The following is a 6,000-nucleotide window of genomic DNA, read 5'->3' as shown; positions in this document are numbered from 1 at the left end:
TTTTCGAAGCATGCATGGACAATTCCAGTAGAGAGTAAAACAGGTCAAGACATGACGAAAGCCTGTGAATCGGTGCTCACAAAAGGTCGTAAACCAAAAAATCGAAATACCGATCAAGAAAAAGAGTTTTACAATAAACATTTCCAAGAATTGATGAAAAGGTATAATATTATTTTATATTCGACGTTCAGCAACCTCAAAGCAGCTATCTGTGAAAGATTTAGTCGCGTCCTCAAGAACAATAAGTGAAAAAAGTTCAGTCTTTGCAGCAACTATAAGGGATTGGATATACTACCTGACTTAATCGTAGCTTACAACAATAGAACGCATCCAACGATAGGAATGAAACCAGTAGATGTCACTGCAAATAATGAAAATGAAGTGAAAAGAAAGTTTGTAAGCGATGGCCACTTGTTTATTGATGTCAAATTTAAAACTAGTGACAAGGTTCGCGTGAGCAAGTCAAAACACGTATTTGAAAAAAGCTACAGACCTAATTGGTCTACCAAGATCTTCACTATCGATAGAGTAATCAAAACTAAGCCGGTAACTTATCATCTACGAGATTATAACATACGTACATTCACATACATTCATCACTGGTGGATTTTAAGAACAGGAACTTCAAAAAGCCACGTATCTGGATGTGTACCTAGTTGAAAAAGTTCATAAGACGCGTGAAAATAATGTATATGTTAAATGGCTTGGATTAGTCAACTCTCACAATAGCTGGATCGCTAAAGAATTAAATCACTGCAAAAAAAAATTTTTTTTTAGGGAAGTTTAGACCTCCAACCTTTGCTCTCAACAATAAGGTACTATCTTAAAATTATAAAGCAATGGTATGAGAAACACCCCAGAAACTAACTAAATCAAAACTTCAACACTTCAAACTAATTCAACGTTTCGCCATTTTGTTCATGACCTCTTCAAGAATACTTTATTATAAAAATATACAAAATTATTAATACATGAAGATTATTAAAATATCAAACACTACATTAACAATAGTTGCACTTACAATTTCAAAATACTTTCTAAACATTATCAAATGAATTTTCTTTCAAAGAACAGAAATTGTCAACTGTGGAAATTATAATCAATTATGTGTATCACGATGCATAATTTAGAAAGGATTGAAATATAAATACTTATGCCGTCAAAATTTCAAATTAATCCTATTATGAAAAGGCTATATTAGAATTAAATATCCCCTATGATATTTGCTAGTTGTAAAATATTAAATTATATAGATAACAAATTTTTCATTGTTAAATTTTACAGGTTTAGACTAATTAAAATTGTGTTAATTCTCCAATACTGCTTACTAAGAAAATTTGTATCTTCTATTCTATTGATTGTGCTACTGTTACTATTAATATGTAACATTTCTAATATTATTCTTTTTTTATGATTACTTTCTCTGTCTAGGATTATTGTATTATTCCAATCAAAACTGTGATTCGGATTCTTAGAAATATGTAATGAAACTGGTAAAATGTTGTGTCTTATAAATTTTTTATGTTTCTTTATTCTAGTTTTCAAACTACGTTTCATTTCACCTATGTATATAGCAGAACATAACTTACAGTTAAATTTGTAAACAACACCAGTTTCATCCCATTATTATTTAAGTCAAAATTTCGGTTCAATGTATTTTCAAAATTCTTAATAGTATTGACTAATTCTTTTTTTGTAAATTTTGATTTCAAATTATATTTTAGACCCTTTCTTTTCACTTCATTTTCATTATTTGCAATGACATCTACTGGTTTTATTCCTATCATTGGATGCTTTCTATTGTTGTAAGCTACGATCGAGTCAGGTAGTATATTCAATCACTTGTAGTTGCCGCAAAGACTGAACTTTTTCCACATATTCTTGAGGACGCGAATAAAACTTTTACAGATAGCTGCCTTGAAGTTTGTTCTTTCTGATACACTCTAAAATTGGAAAAAGAGCTAAAATTAATACTAAGCTGATATTTAATAGAATGAAAGAGAGAGAGAAAGAGCTTTATACAATATCTGCGATGAAGTTGTTTGTTCAAGATACTTTTAAAATGGTATATGATGATTATGTCTCTGTATCTCTACTTTTTCGATCGTACACCCCTTTTTCCTACGTATTTTTGATCTTTCAATCAAGGCATTCATGACTGCTGGAGTTCTTTGAGCAGTACAGTCTTCATTTCTGTATCGTCGCTTCAACTGTAACAATCGCTTTGCATTCAGTCTTCTTTCCATCAATTGTCGGATAATCTTCCTGATCAATATCCTCTAATTAATCACATTTAGTTTCATATTCAAATCGAGACGAAGCTTTATGATTGGTTTAGAAGCACTTTGATAGAGATGTTTTGGAGTCATAATGTAGAGACTGCTGCTGCTTATGTCGCTGTTGAAAGAATGATGTTTGACTGCATTGAAATTGGCTTATGTAGTCTGATTCCTATTTTTTTTTCTTTTTTACTGCGCTGAAACCCCTGCGTAGATGTAGTCTCCACTCTTGCTACATTGCTGAAACCACATGCAATTATTGCTATTTTTCTTAAATGTTAATATGGAGAAATATTTCTTTCTTTAAGGTGATGATAGTCCCAACCTCGCTCTTATTTGTGAAGCAGTCCATTTATCATTGCTTTTGCAATCATTTATTTACAAGCTTACAAAACTACCGTACAGAGAATTTTAATTTATCTCCTTCGATGTAATCGATGAAGAGCTTGTAGTACTGCATCTTGTCGAGTAGTTCATTGTAGTGGTTGTTGTTGAAACTCCTCTTTGAGCTCCGTCACAACCATCGTTCTAAATCGGGTAGCGACCTGTCTCAGCATGGTTACGATGTAGAAAGTACCATTCTCCAAGTGACTAAAGTCCTTCTTAGGGAGGAACGGATCTATATCAACTTTATTCAAGCTTTCGAAATCCATTCTATAACGAGAGAAATTTATTAGAGCTCTGCTTATTGCTCTGAAAACGTTCTCGTAGTCCACGTTGCCTTTACTCTTATTCAGAGTTAGTATTCACTTCTTGAATCTCTTGCTTGGAGTTTCTTTGCTATGATGCTGTTACTGCTGCTGCTATTGCTGGAACAGGAGTTAATAATGCTTTGGTCAGCCGCGCGTCGCTTTTCTAGCCAACCCCCCACTCTTAAACATAGAGCTTCCGATTTCGTTTCTCCCTCTTCGTCATTCTCTTCTATCTTGCCTCGAAAGTGGGCGACAATTTTCTCTTTGAGCTCAGCTGATAGATGACTCTTATAGTGCTCCCAAAGAAGTGTATTTGGAGAACCAAGATAATGCTTAATGAGCATTAAGCGATGCTTAATACAGCTTATTAAGCATCACTTATCATCGTGCGGACTCAGCGCCACCTTTTTTTCCCGCTTCGTCCGAATCCAATGGAGTTTACTTCAGATAGTAAATTGCTTTTTTCTGATTATTTCCTTCTCCTCCAAACAGCGTCGGTAATGCTCGATGTTAATGCTGTTCTTTACTGTGTGTGAATTGATCCCCTTGACCTTCTTAATGGAATCCTGACCTATGCTGATAGCATACATTCTGCTGCCGAAGCCGATAAATTTGAGCATAAGTTAATCGGCACACTTGTCCTTCAGTACCCCAAAAACATTCTTATTGGCCAATGGAAGACTATATATATTTTCATTGAAATAATCTGACGTATCAAACTTGTCAAGGTTGTATGTTTCATTATGTCGCAGACGTACATTTTTTTCAATTTGTAGATGAGAAGGTCGGTATCGGTATAGAGTAATTTACAGTTATCATCGAACGTCTCTTTCATGAAGCTGTAATGGAAGTCGTAGACTAGAATCTTGGATAAGTCCAATACGCAGAGTCCGACGTATATAGGTTTGCTGATAGAAATGCTTGTCCATGACAGCTGAATCGACACCAAGTTCTTATCAAAGACCGAACTACTGTATAAGTTGGGTATAGTGATACGAACATCAGTACCATATTATCCCTCCAACTTGCTAACGAGTCTGAGGTCAACCCTTTTCCTCTCACACTCCATCGTCTTCCCGCAGAGTACATTAATTATCAATTTGTAGAAAAGTTTTTCGAACTCGTTCTGAGATTGCTTTCTCTTCTCCGTATTAAGATCAACGTAAACCTTGAGCCAGGAACTTTGTTTGAAGCTGATCGCTCGATGTACTTTACGCAGCTTAAGTCCATTGATAAGAACTTGCTTTAACGCTCGATAGTAGATGACATAACGCTCCTTACTATAGAAAGTAATGAGAAGCTTCTTCTGTGTAGATCCTGGAGGAGCTCAAAGTTCCTCGGGATATTCAAAATCAACTTCCAGGATGTAACCGAAGGAACGTAGAAGTTGAGTGTCTCCGGATGCTCAATCCACTAAAAGTTCGTATAGGATACAGATTACGTCATCGCCTAACCGTAGAGATTGTTCACGTTGTAGTATATCAGGTACTTAATCTCCTCGTTTATGTTGTAGTCCTTACCCATATACGGGTTGTTAGCTTTGGCTTATCTGTTAGAACACTGGTTAACTCCTCCTCGAATTCTCTTTTCGAATTCATCATGTTTGTTAACAGTTCCAATTGGATGTTGGTAACATGGCGTCTCAAGTTAGTCCAGGCGGTGTTTAATAGTGTGTAGGATCAAAGTTGTAAGACTCGCGAGAGGTCTAGCGAAAACTTTCAAAAACGTCTGCAAGAGGTAGCACATCCATCTTGAGATACAGATCAGAATACTGTCCGATATTCTCCATAATGAACGACTGCCATAAGTTCTGCGCATGCGCATAATCCGTATTGCTCACATCTCCGTTGGTAAGTCGACTGTAAAAAGTTTCCTTAACTGGTAGGTGTTCCTGTTCCACCTTATCTAGACTGATCAAAGACTCGCAGGGAAACACACCTTTTCTGCACAGTAGTTGAATTTGTTCAAAAGAATAGCCATCTTTCTCGAACTCTCGATGAACGATATCCAATTCATCCAACAGGATGATAACTTGTCTAGCGATGACGGCATAAATCGAAATGAATCGATGAAATGGAAGTGTTTGTCCATACCATCAATGTACTTGGAGAAGGAGATGAAATGTACTTTTCCTTATTTTTTGCGAGAAGTGTAACTCGACCCATGAAATTATTTGCAGTCACGACCTCTTTGATAATGAAGTGTGAGTCGTATCCGGTAAGATTGTAGAATACTATGGGAATGAATGGTGCGTTTTGATAGTTGAGATTGCAGGAATTATGTGCAGCTTCCCTGTAACTAAAATAAACGAGGTAGGTAAGTAACAATAAGGTAAGTAGTTTTTTGATTTACTCACCGGCCCGTAAGATGACAGTGATCTCTAACTTTCCTTTGATCCTCTTTCAAAGATTTGGGACAAATATGACAGGTTTTAGCGGCAAAGATTAAAAATATCTCTTGATCCGAGAGTCGCATCTCTTTAACATTCTTGTATCTCTCCTCTAAATCAGTCGATAGAGTCTGAAGTAGCTGAATGAGCCATTATGCAGGAGATAATACCTCATCTGTCATCTTCCTATACGTCTTGTAAGTGTAGCGGTTGTCGTCAAAGCTACATTTCACATAGAAACCTGTGCCGCAAGCCTCATGCTCTTCAAAGATAAGTTTATCATCTTTCAGTGGTTTTAAGACACTCTCCAAGTCGGCATAGATAACAAATGGTACCAATTCGTGAACTGTAAGATCTTCTTTGTCTATGTAGGAAGATCAATTCTGTAGATATTTAATTGCGAACAGTCCTTTTCATGAGCTTGTAACTTTTCATTACTCCAAAAGTAGCGTATACAACGATTGCAGACGTAGCATGTATGCTCATGGATAGATACTTGACTTCGGATCAATCGAGACATATTCTTAATCCACACATAATGAAACTTTGAAACTTATTCTCTATCGTCATCATATGATTGATTCTCAAGGCTCTCATCGATGTAGAAAATTTGTATAAGCAGCAAGTTTACAAGATTGTA

This window comes from Phymastichus coffea, unplaced genomic scaffold (genome assembly GCF_024137745.1).
Source record: "Phymastichus coffea isolate CEN01 unplaced genomic scaffold, Cenicafe_Pcof_1.1 PCOF00001, whole genome shotgun sequence".
NCBI classification, from domain to species: Eukaryota; Metazoa; Arthropoda; class Insecta; order Hymenoptera; family Eulophidae; genus Phymastichus; species Phymastichus coffea.
The sequence above is the reverse complement of the archived record's forward strand: the minus strand, read 5'-3'. Positions refer to the sequence as shown.